The sequence below is a fragment of the Argiope bruennichi genome, chromosome 8, assembly GCF_947563725.1.
Source record: "Argiope bruennichi chromosome 8, qqArgBrue1.1, whole genome shotgun sequence".
In the NCBI taxonomy this organism is placed as follows: domain Eukaryota; kingdom Metazoa; phylum Arthropoda; class Arachnida; order Araneae; family Araneidae; genus Argiope; species Argiope bruennichi.
The window spans coordinates 102448152-102460662 of NC_079158.1; positions in this window are offsets into that span (position 1 = coordinate 102448152).

Genomic DNA, 12511 nt, shown 5'->3' on the forward strand with positions numbered 1-12511 from the left:
CTGTTTTATCAAAAATCTAACGATTTGAAATAGCCTAAATGCATTTGTAAGATTTCTTTTTGGATTTAAGTTTTATTTCTTCTTTTTACAGTAGTATTATCCCAAAATCAAAACAAATGGAAACAGCACTGAAATACTTTAACTTATGATGACAGTTAACAATTGTTATCATGTATGTTTTTAGTTATTAATGATTTCAAAAATAACATTTAAACAGAAACTTTTGAGATTATCCTGGATTACCATAAATGAAATATTGTTCCAATGCCCCATTTTAAAAATAACACTATTTCTATTTTGGAAAGAATCTCGTCATTTTGAAACACGATCAGACGACGAGAATTCGACCTGAACTAGTGCTCACGTCTGTGATTCCTCATTGTGAGGACATTTGACCCCGAAGAATTTATACCAAATTCTTCATTCGAATCTGTTTCGAACCTAGAACATTCTTTTTTCCAAAGCTGAGATCTTATTACTTGGCTTCGCTAAGTGAAAAAATAAATGCAAAAAGAATAGTACCGTCTTAATAAAGCTACGTCTCTTAGAAAATTATAAACAACTTAGCATAATAGTGAGATGTGATTAAACGTGAACGGACCTACTGAAAATCAATCATGAAATAATTCTAAGTATTAATCTATTGCTTCCTTTTATTTATTCTCGAATGGACGTTGGGAGCTACGGTTTTTACTTTCGGTATGGAGTTAGCGAAACAAAATTCAATTATTTATTTTTAATCTCTTATCTTTTATGAATACTTTCATTAATGAGATTAATTTCGCATACACCTAACTGGTTTAATATGTAACTCAGGGAGCGTACCATAAGTTGGAATCTGTGACAACGACAAAGGGGATTCCTTTTACAATATTCTCTTGATTTCTTTTTCTTTTTCTCGAACAGACATTGGGAGTTACGTTTTTGCCTTCTATATGGAGATAGGGTAACAAAATTCTGATATATTTTTTTATTACTTCCATTAGCAAGATTAATTTCGCATACATCTAACTGATCTACTATGTAACCTAAGGGGCGTACCACAGTTAGGTACCTCTGCTTTACAGCAACGACAAAGAGGATTCCTTTTACCAAAATCCAGTTCCCTTTTCACTTTGTATACGTGTCCTCTGCATTCGACGCAACGCCGATGAGGGGGTGGTTCGCATTTTCTGATCCCCGCCGACACAGGACAAAACAGGGAGGGTGGGCGATGCCCTAAAAGCTTTCGTTGGGGCGCCCACGCCCAGAAAACAGGGTGGATTCGGTAGAAAAATCCACACTCGTTCCTTTCCCGCATGTAGGAAACACGGAAGTGCATTTCGGAAAAGATCCTGAGTGGGCGAGACAGCCACCAAAATTTGTCAATAAATGTTACCATCCTTTTTTCGAGGAAAGAATTGGTTCTCCGTTCTCCTGGTAGAGATTGTGGGCGAGGTTGCTGGGAAAAGTTTCCTGCATTCGAGGAAATTATAGATTTTAAGCCTGTTCGAGGAATGTGAGTTTGTTTCATAAAGGAAATTGTTTTTGGAATTCTCGGGACCGTTATTAAGTGATGTCAGTTGTATTTTTGTTAAAATAAATCTTTTTTCCCAAACGAGATGTTCTTTCTATCATTGTATAATACAAAATGGTTAGAAATAAAGTACTCGTATTAAGAATACTGTAAATAAAAGTTAATAGCCGTAAAAGGCATTATAGAATATAAGGTAATTTATATGTTAATTATTTTTGTATGAAAAAAGAGCCTGATTTTGGCTATGTGCGCTAAAAAAAATAGATTATGTGCAAAAAGATAAAAAAAAAAATATTATTAATTCACTAATGCTAATATTTTATTTGAGGAATGAACATCTGTCTGAATACTTATCAGTAATATTAAAAAATTACATTAATTTATTCTTCGATTCCCACAGAAATCAAATTAATAAAGAATAAAATCACTGAATTTGCTTTTTAATTTTTTCATAATATTTAATCGGTTTTTGAGATTGCATAATTGTATAATTTGCGCATTTATTGAATTGTCATGGAATTTTTATTATTGTATAATTCTATAAAAACATTTTTTCCCCTTATTTTAAGGCAGTTAGAGGTCCTTTCCAAGTCAATATGGTATTATTGAAATCGATCACTTTAACCCTTTAAAGGACCATTTTTTTCTAGTCATATTATGTTAAAATATTTTTAGGCTTGAAATTAAAATAAAAAAAAGGTATTCATTTAGCTTATTAGATAAATTTAATTTGATTCATTAATTAATTTGGTTAATTAATAATGAAGTAACAAATCAAGAAGCATCATTTTGTGTGAGATAAAGAACTGAAGCATCTAAGTTTCTGTCTTTCTAAAAAAATGTGTCAGAACTTACGCCAACCTACATAATTTCATACAAATATTGATAAATTTGGTGGGAGGCATACTTCCCACGGCCCTAGAAAGGGTTAAGACTGATAATATTCTTGTGGCAGCTTTTACAGATATAGAAAAGAAGTAGTACTGAAGAATTTGAATAAAATTTCATTTCATACTACACCTGAAATGTTTGCCAGCTTTAAACTATCATAAAAATTTTTATCGTTTAGTAAAAGATTCATATTTATTACCTGCAACGAATCGAATCTGATTTTTTTTTTCTTTAACTTTGCATTTAGTATCAAAGAAGGATCATAGAAGTGTTTTATTTCTCTGTGATATGAGGTTTCTTAAATATAATAATAACATTTGAAAGAAGAGGTCTCAAATTTCTACAGTATTTTACAAGCGAATACATATATTTTTAATGACTCATTCTCCTCATTTTTGGAAGCATCTTCCGATTGGGGGGGGGGGCTCACTTCAAAACTGAGGATGAGAAGCTTCCGGTATGGTATTTGGTTTACTTCCCATTGATGAAGGGACGTACTTCCCTTAGGAAGGGTTGTGCCGTGGTCGGTGATGGTCCTTGGGACTCAAACACAGTTTTCGTGTTGCTCTCACTGTGGTCCGGTTATTCAGTTTTATCCGTGGGCCTGGTTGGAGTAATCATTTAATGGTTATGTTTTGGAAGCAGCTATAATCTGGTAGAAGACTTCTTTTTAGAATTGAAAGTTGCATGTTGATATATGTTTCCGCAGTAGATCGCAGAATGTCCGGATTTGAGATTTGTTAAATTTTTTGAGATAAAATGTCTTTCAGTTAGCATGGTCAATAAATTTGAAAAGGTAATGTCAGCTGAAGTGTGAGCCTCTTTAACTGGTCCTTAACTAGTTAGTCAAATCAAAATCGACTTAGAGTAGCTTGAAAAACGAGAGAATGTCATTAAACAATTGATGTTCTAAATTGTTTTTCTTACTTATATTTATATTCATAAGTTTGACATTTAAGATTTTAAACCATAATCCCAAGTTAATATCTCAAAATGATTTACTAATTAGTTAATGTCTCAAGTATTTTATCTTATATGAATTACATTCATGAATTTTTGCTCAATATTTGAAAATTTAATCCATATTTTCACCGTTCATGCCACAAAATGTCTCACTAAACATTTGGTGTTTCAAAATCTCTCGCCAAATAATTGATGTTTCAAAATATCTTACTAAATAATTGATATTTCAAAATATCCCAGTAAGCAGTTAATATCTCAAATACTTTGTCTTTTAGGAATTATAATCATAAGTTTTAGTTTTATACTTAAGAGTATATTCTAAGTTATTTTTATGCTATTATGCCATTACAGTTTTTAATCTCGTGAAATTTTAATTTCATTTTCTGACCAAAATTATTTAAAAGAATAAACCAGATAATTTAATCATAAGATAACATCATAATTATTCATAAAATGCCTAAAAATTATTAAAAATAATGAGATTAGATAAGAAAAACCACAGCAATATTGAAAAAAAAAAACTAAATAATCATAAGAATCTTTTTTTTCCCCTAAAAGCTATCAGAAAGTTGATGGATTTATCTGGAGATTTTTCCGCCGTATATTAAATAAAAACTAATATTTTAATGGAATTCATCGCGCTGTATTTTAGATTAAGGCTTAAAGAGGAAAGAAAAAAAAACTGGAAGGTTTTATTTTCAATTTTTTTCATAAACATCCACCTCTCGATTCTTCCGTGAAAATGATCCTCGTAATTATGTTCCAGACAATCGATGGCGGTATGACACGCCTGAGTATGTTCCAGGGGAGATAAGTTGCTATCAACAAATCAAGGTCACGAGGTCTGCCAACACACGATACGATAATTACGCTGTGTTGTTGCCATTCCTCGCCCCGAATAATAGCTGATAAATAACAAATTAATTGATCAATAGGCCTTAAATTTCAAACATTTTTTTCCCCCTTTCTTCCTCTTTACTCTTTTAGAAGAAGAGTTAGAGTGGGTGAAAAAATTATGCTATCGCACTTTGTTGAGCATAATTACGCGACTTTTTTTTTTTCTTACAGTACCCCAAATAACGCGAAGTTTCCGCTTGATAAGAAGAGGGTGGTCGTCCTCTTTTGTTTCTGTTTTTAATGTGGAGGGTGGTTTTTATGCTAGCAGAAAGAAATCCAGTTAATCATCTCAGCTGAAGGGAAGGAACTGTCATCTCTCCTGTCTTCGAGGGATATCAATATTTTATTAACGGTGTCTTGTGGATATTAGGAAAGGCGTTTGAAGGTCGTAAGGTGCTCGATGACAAAATATTTTATCATGAGAACCATTTTTAATTTGTCTTTTTAGTTTGACATGATTAGAGAACTATCAATTTTATTCTATCGCTCGATGAAACAGAAAATTCAAAAGTCTGAAAAAAACCTTTAAAAAATTCAGAAAAAATGATGTTTGAATAAAAGAGAGGAAAATTAATTCGATTTTTTTCTTATCACAAAACTTGGATTTATTGTAGAGCTATATACTGGAAGCAAATTTCTACAACACAAATACGCTCAGTCATTGGATTTAATTGAATTACATTGAATGACATTTATTGAATTGAATTACATTGAATGACATTCATTGAACTGAATTGCATTGAATGGCATTCATCGACTTAAATTACATTGAATGGCATTCATTTCATTCGATGACAAAATATATAGGTAAATTACGTAGAATTCATCTCGCTAGACAATATTGAAGTTTACTGGCATAAATGCCTATTCTGGCCCTGGTGTGCAAATAAAGATGAATGCACAATCTCATCAAAGCATATAAAATAATGGCAAAAATTCTTAATTCTTTATCTGCTACTCGTTTTAGCTCTAAAAATGGCTAAAATCAAGTACGCGACAAAATCAATGATATGTATTGTACAAAACCAATTGAGTACAGAAAACAGAAAATATTAGGATAGGAATTTTCATCCTCTACATCTTTTAGAAATAAAATTGTGACTTTAAAACACTGGTAGATATTGAAAATTCAATATTCAATTGTATTATGAATGACTGAATATGACATGAAACACAAATGGGTGCAATTTCACTGTAACGTAAATGTTTATGAAAAAAGTATGCCTTTCCAATACTGATATGAATCAATAGGAGATCCTTTCACCCAACAGAAGCATCAAAACCATCTATTAAGCATGGCTTTTAAGGAATTAAATCTGAGATTTTTCTGCAATACCAAATGTTCTTGTGAAACTTCATAAAATATACCTTTTGATTTCATTAGTCCTTAAATATCTCATAAATGGATTAAATATGTTTAGCGATCACACCATAAAGAAATTTGCGGCTGAATACCAACACCCAATCTAGAAGGCACATGAAACCGTTTCTGCTTACGCAACTTACGCAAAATATTATCTTCCCCACTCAGCAAACTATCGCCCTATGAACGATTTTTATGTACTTTTTACCTTTTCAAAGAATTTAGCTTTAGCAACTGCTCGGGACTTCTCAAGGTCAATAGAATTTCATCATCCAATACGACTTTGAAATGGTCACCAATGAAATGATTCTTCTTTTTTTTTCCCTTCTTTTTTATATTTCTTTTTCTAAACAAATGCACTCATTATCTGTAAGGTTAGCAAGATAATTAGCTGTGATAATGCACATTTGTTATAAAGAGTAATTTGTAATTTAAACCACTAGATGTTATTGGTGAATTGGTGTTATTGGTGCGTTTACATGGGATAAAATATGAAACAATTAATGGCTTATAAATATTTTTATTTTCTGATAATAGTATATGACCAACTGAAACAATACCTAAAACTGATGGAAGTATGATTCATTTTCTACCTGCTGTGCACTCAATTTCAAAAGCTATAATGATACATTGAATACTTTTATTACACAGCTCTGTGTTTTTTCCTATACAACATGCCACTCCAACAAGCCAGAACAATGGAAAATATAAAATCATCTTCTATTTTAAATTGTAAACCATGCTACCAATAAATAATTCTGGTGAAAAGAAAAGATGCGAATTAGTTGGAAAGGAAGAGATCGATGGATGGATAGATAGAGGTGTAGACATAGGAATAGGTATAACTATAGACATAGATATAAGAATAGGTATACGTATGATATAGGTATAAGTGTAGGTACAAAACTGCTAAATCACGTTGCCACATTAGTATAACTATTCAATTTCAAAGCTGGTATTTCTCACAAAACTGCAGAATGCGCCAACAGCAATACAAGCTTCATATCAACGCAATAATCCATATCAAAGCTGCCAGGTATTTCTCAAAAACATAGTCTCAATATTGCATCCACTAACACTAATACAAGCTTGGAAGCGTCAATGAAGCATTTAAATCCGAATACAAAAGCTCAATAACACATAGTATCAAACATCAAATATAAACTCAACTAAATAATACGTTTTCTCAATAATACATAGTCTCATTATTGTGTCCACCAATACTTGGAAGCATCAATGAAGCAATTCAACTTGATTTCAAAAGCTACCATGATTTCTCAAAAACACAGTATCAATATTGCATCCAGAAATACTTGGAAGTATCAATGAAGCAATTCAGCTTGATTTCAAAAACTACCATGATTTCTCAAAAACACAGTAATCAATATTGCATCCACCAATACTAATACAGTCTTGAAAACGTCAATGAAGCAATTCAATTCGATATCAAAAGTTATTAGACATTTCTCACACACTTACAAAATCAACAGTTGGATGACATACTCCACTATGAAATGCCTCTAAACTGAATGCCAAGCACTCTACTGCCGTTTCTATAATTGTATTACTGTTGTTGGACTCAGTTTTAAATCACTATTTTAAGTACAAGCAATAATTATTTTCTAAACAATATTGTAAAATAAAAATTCAGATTTAATTTTGTCTTTTCTTGAATTTATACCACAATACATCACTTTCGACCACGCATACCTATAAAAAGTGCTTATTTTAATAATCTGTACCGCCCCTAAAAGTTTGCCCTATATTAAAAGACTATGAATAACTTCCAATTTAATTTACTATGCTGATATCCCGACCTTGAATTTTCAACAAGTTTCTTTAAAAAGACCTCATGACATCCACACTGCTGATCCAACAGATAATAATTTTTATTATTTACCTGCAGCCGATCTACATTTGCTGACTACAGAACGATAACAACTGAGGTAACAAACAGTAAAATCTCAGCCAGCAAACACCGTACAATCCTGAATATGCGACTTCCTGCAGGCCCCAAAGCCACACGACAACGATCTGCAAATCTAACATTATTTTCCAAATGCTCATGCATTCACCTTTGCACCTGTTTGGGCAGATTAAACAGAGAAATGCAGGAAATGTTATGCGTTGATGAAAATCGATACATTATTTAGTCGCAGTTGGGAGCGAAAGAGACGTTGCAAGTGAGCATTAGGACGGAGATTAGAATGGCGGGGGAAGTGTAATTAGTGTTATCAGGGAGACAGCGCATATCTCGCCTGCATTCCTCGTCCTGCTAATTACAGGTGACGTGTTAATTATGACGAAATTAGAAGGATCAGCTACCGCACGTCTCTTTCAGCGCAAACCCCTTTTGGTACACAGTGTTCTTCAAGCAATTTCTAGGTCTGTATCAACAATACTAGTGGAGCTACAAATAAACTCGGAAATGAACCAAATGCAACAAATCGATATGTAATCGAATGCATTCGATTATTTCAATAGTTAGAATCAAATGAATAATCTATAATAAGAATAAAAATCTTTAAATATTTTTATGCTTTCAAATGTTTGATCATTTCTTTATGAGTTTTGTATACCAGAACATATTTTTAGAATCACAAAGCATACCAGTAGGTACCACATCTTCTAAAGAACAAATCCTCCTGACTGCTGGAATGAGTCATCCAAAGAAGTCTCAACAGCCTAACGGGAAAGCGATGTAGTTTCATGCTTCCTCTATAGTAAACACATCGTTTAATTGTTATAAAATACTGGTTCAATTAAATATATAGCATTTTTATCTTTATAGTATTTTTTTAATTCAAATCAGATTTTTAAAATTTTATTCTAGCAGTCATGTTATGAAATATCTATAAAATGCATCATTTGAAAGTATCTATAAGACTCTAATTTAAAAGTATTCGGAAGAATTAATATATATTATTTCTCGATTTAAAAAAAATGAGCATGCATAAGATAATTTAAACATTTTATTTAAAAACATTTTTGCATGGGATAAGTAAGCTCTCACAAGAAGAAAAACTCAAATTAAAGGATATTCTGGAGTGCAATATCCATATAACTTCTCTCATAAATCTTAAAAGAAATTATCATGAATAAGAAAATTTAAACCATTTTATTTAAAAACATTTTTAAATAAAGTATACAAGCTCTCACAAGAAGAAAAATTCAAATCAAAAGATATTCTGGACTGCAATATCTATATAATTTCTCTCATAAATCTTAAATAGTCACAACAGTTTAATAAATAAAACAGTTTAAACCATTTTATTTAAAAACCTTTTTTAATAAAGTATGAAAGCTCTAACATGATGCAAAACTAATTAAAAGATATTCTGGAATGTATTTATTACAATTTCTTATAAATTTTATAGAAAAGATCCTGAATAAGAGAATTTATTTGAAAAGATTTTTACATGATAAAAGCAAGTCAAGGCTTTCTAAATTTCTGAATGAACTTCAACTGTATCAATAAAATTATTTTATGCAAAGTTAGAAATATATATACAGAAAGGATATAGCAAACACACGTTTTATTACAAGATGCACACAACATCATTAATTAACTTTATTATATATACTTTACAACATACTACATAAAAATACATTATCAGAATACAGCCACTTTCTACGAAAATATTTCGTATTTCTTATAACGTCTTCCTCTCTTAAATGCAGTTCACGGACCTAGGAAGGTATGGAAGATAAATTAGAATTAACTAACGATGAAATTTTAAATAAATATTTTTAATATGTAGATAAATGTCCACAAATTAAAAAATTACTGCATCATAATTTTGTTTTCTTTAACGTATGTTTTCAAAATTTATGAATTTAGATATTGCATTTATCATGTTTATACATATATTTACTTTATGGTTGATTTAATAACTGCAGTTAAAATTATAGGATATTGAGTTAAAGATAAATAAAATTTAAATTCTTATTAAAAAGGATTGAAAGTTTCATTTTAAACATATAAAATTAACTTGCAACGAAATAAAATATTAAAATATAGTTAAAATTATACTTTAGGAATGCATTATATTGTTGCTAAACATGTATGTCTATAGTTATGTGGTGATATTCAAGATTATTATTGAACGAATCTTTCAATTTATTAATAAGTTAAAAACAAATTCTATAAATTTAAACTTAAACAAAGAGAAAATAAAAAAAGCCATTCAAACTGTTATTAATGACATTATTCACTGTTGGAAGCTAAAAATAGAGCGCATTTATACATTCAAATTGAAAATTATGTGAATATTTATGAATATTATCTTTTTAAGAAAATTATTGAATATCTGTTCTTACTCTTGAGCTTTCGCTGGTAGGTACCGCTAAGTACCCTATATTGTATCATTTTCCAGCCCTGTTTAAATATTTTTATGCTTTCAAGTGTTTGATCATTTTTTATGAGTTTTGTACATCAAAAGAATAGAATCAAGAGCTGTAGGTAGCACTAAGAACCCTATGTTGTATCCCTTGCTTGTCCTGTTGTCTAAGATATACAGCGACTAATTGCTGTCAATCGAGTGTTAGAATAGAATAAAAGAATAAAATAAAAATGCATAGTACAAGGAACTAGAGGTCTTTTTCCGCATTCACATAAAAAAAAGGGTCTTCCTTTTTCCTACTTAAAGATTACCGTTATAAAAGGCTGTCAAAAGATTTCGTCAAACCAAAATATAAAGATTTAATACCTGCCGATCAATGAGCCTAATGCATGAAAACTCTATGATATAAACTATAAGAGACTCTGAATATTGTCCGCATTTACAAATATATGTTTGTTGCCCTAAAAATATGTTAAATTAAAAAATCAGTTTAAAGGATTAAGAAATTTAGAATCATAGAGCTTACCAGTAGGTAGCACTAAGTACTTCCTATCTCCCTATTGTATCCCTTGTCTCTCCTGTTGCCTAAGATATGCAACGAGTAAATGTTGTCGGTTGAATGTTCAAAGAATGGAATAAAAATGCATAGTACAAGGAACTAGAAGTCTTTTACCACATTCACTTGAAAGGATTTCCTTTTTTCTAGTTAAAGATTACCATTATAAAAGAAAAACTCGAGATTTCTTCAAGTCAAAATATAAAGATTTAATTCTTGCCGATCAATGAGTCTAGTGTATTAAGTCACAATGAGAAAAACTACGATAGATTGGAAATATTGTCCGCCATCACAAATCTGTTTGTTTCCTCAAAAAATATTAAAATAGAAAATCAGTTCAAAAGATTAAGAAACTGGGTATGATAATGAAGACTGAGGTACCCCGCAAATAAGAAAGTATCAAATTCCATACTGATATGCTTATGCTATTGTAGCTAATTAACAATTCCATCATCGATGAAAGGACGTACGCCATTTATGGAGGAATTCGTGAGTTGTTTATAATGTGGTCTATTCAGCTTGCCACTAGTTCTGTTATCTGTAGTGATTCGGCCATTCGGTTTTTGCGTATGACTTAAGGCTGGATCGAGATATTTCTTTTGATTGCAGGAATTAGACATGTTGTTATGCTGTTGAGAAGTTATTCTTAGATTAGCAGTGTAAAAAATTTAATTATTCAGGAATTTAATTATTCAGGAATATATTTTATTATTTGTATTAGTGAGTATTTATTCTAAATACCTGAACAAAACTTTTCCACTTTATGCATTTATATTGAAGTAATAAATTTATGTTAATTTCTTATCCCCCATAAATATACCAGCTTCCTGGTATCTGCTTCCAAATTAAATAGATGCTTAAGCAGATAACTTAGAGATATATAAATCCTCATTCTTGTGAAATTACTATACAGTTCTGACAATCTTATGTACAAACAGTTTCTGGTATCAATATTGATATCTGTTAAGTTCTAGATTTGTGTTAATAAATGTTCTTTGTAGCAAAGAGTTAGCCATTGGTATTATTGTTAGTTATCTTGTTTATCTAGTGATTGCATCTAGATATTTTTGAAAATGGACTCTTCCGATAGAGAATCGTGCATTATACAGCAAATTGGAATAACTTCAAATTAAAGAATAACTTCGGATGAACAACTCTATGCAAAAAAAAAAAACCAACGTTAAATGCTTTAATCAATCGACAATTAAAAAATGAATATATGAGTTTTAATGTTTGATATTAATGCTATTTTAAAGAACTAAATGGATTGATTTAGTACATTTAAACTAATTATAAGATGATAACATATTTAACTTAATTAACAATCAATGTTCATAACAATAATAACAATGTTCAAACAATAACAATGTTAAAAATCAGTGTTCAATATCCTAAATTTGCTTTTGATTGTATCAGCTTCGATTTGTCTTTGACTATCCTTGGTATAAGCAATTAAAACAGTAAAAATATTCTTCCTGAACTTTGTCATATACAAGTAGTTATCAAAATAATGGAAAAAACCTTAGATATACAAAGAATCCTTTATTGGTATGATCTAGGACCGCCTTTGGCATGTATACAGCTTGGATTCGCCTTGGAATCAATTCATACAAGTGTTGAATAGTGTTTAGAGGAATATTGTACCATTCTTCCTGGAGATATTGTGAAAGTTCTGGGAGAGGTGCCAGTGAAAGATATCGATTCCGTATTGAAGTCTCTAAAATAGTCCATAACAGTTCAATTATATTGAAGTCGGGTGACTGTGTGGATCTAGGAAGATGTTTAACTTCATCCTTGTGTTCATCAAACTATGATTGGACAAGTCCCGTTACATGGATTGAGGTGCATTATCAACCTGGAAAATTCCCTCTCTTGCAGGAAACAAAGTTTGCATCATAGGATGGACCTGGTCAGCTAAATTTTCTCTATTTTTCTTCCTAGAGATCCGTTCTTTCAGGTTACGATTGGTCCAGCAGAAAACC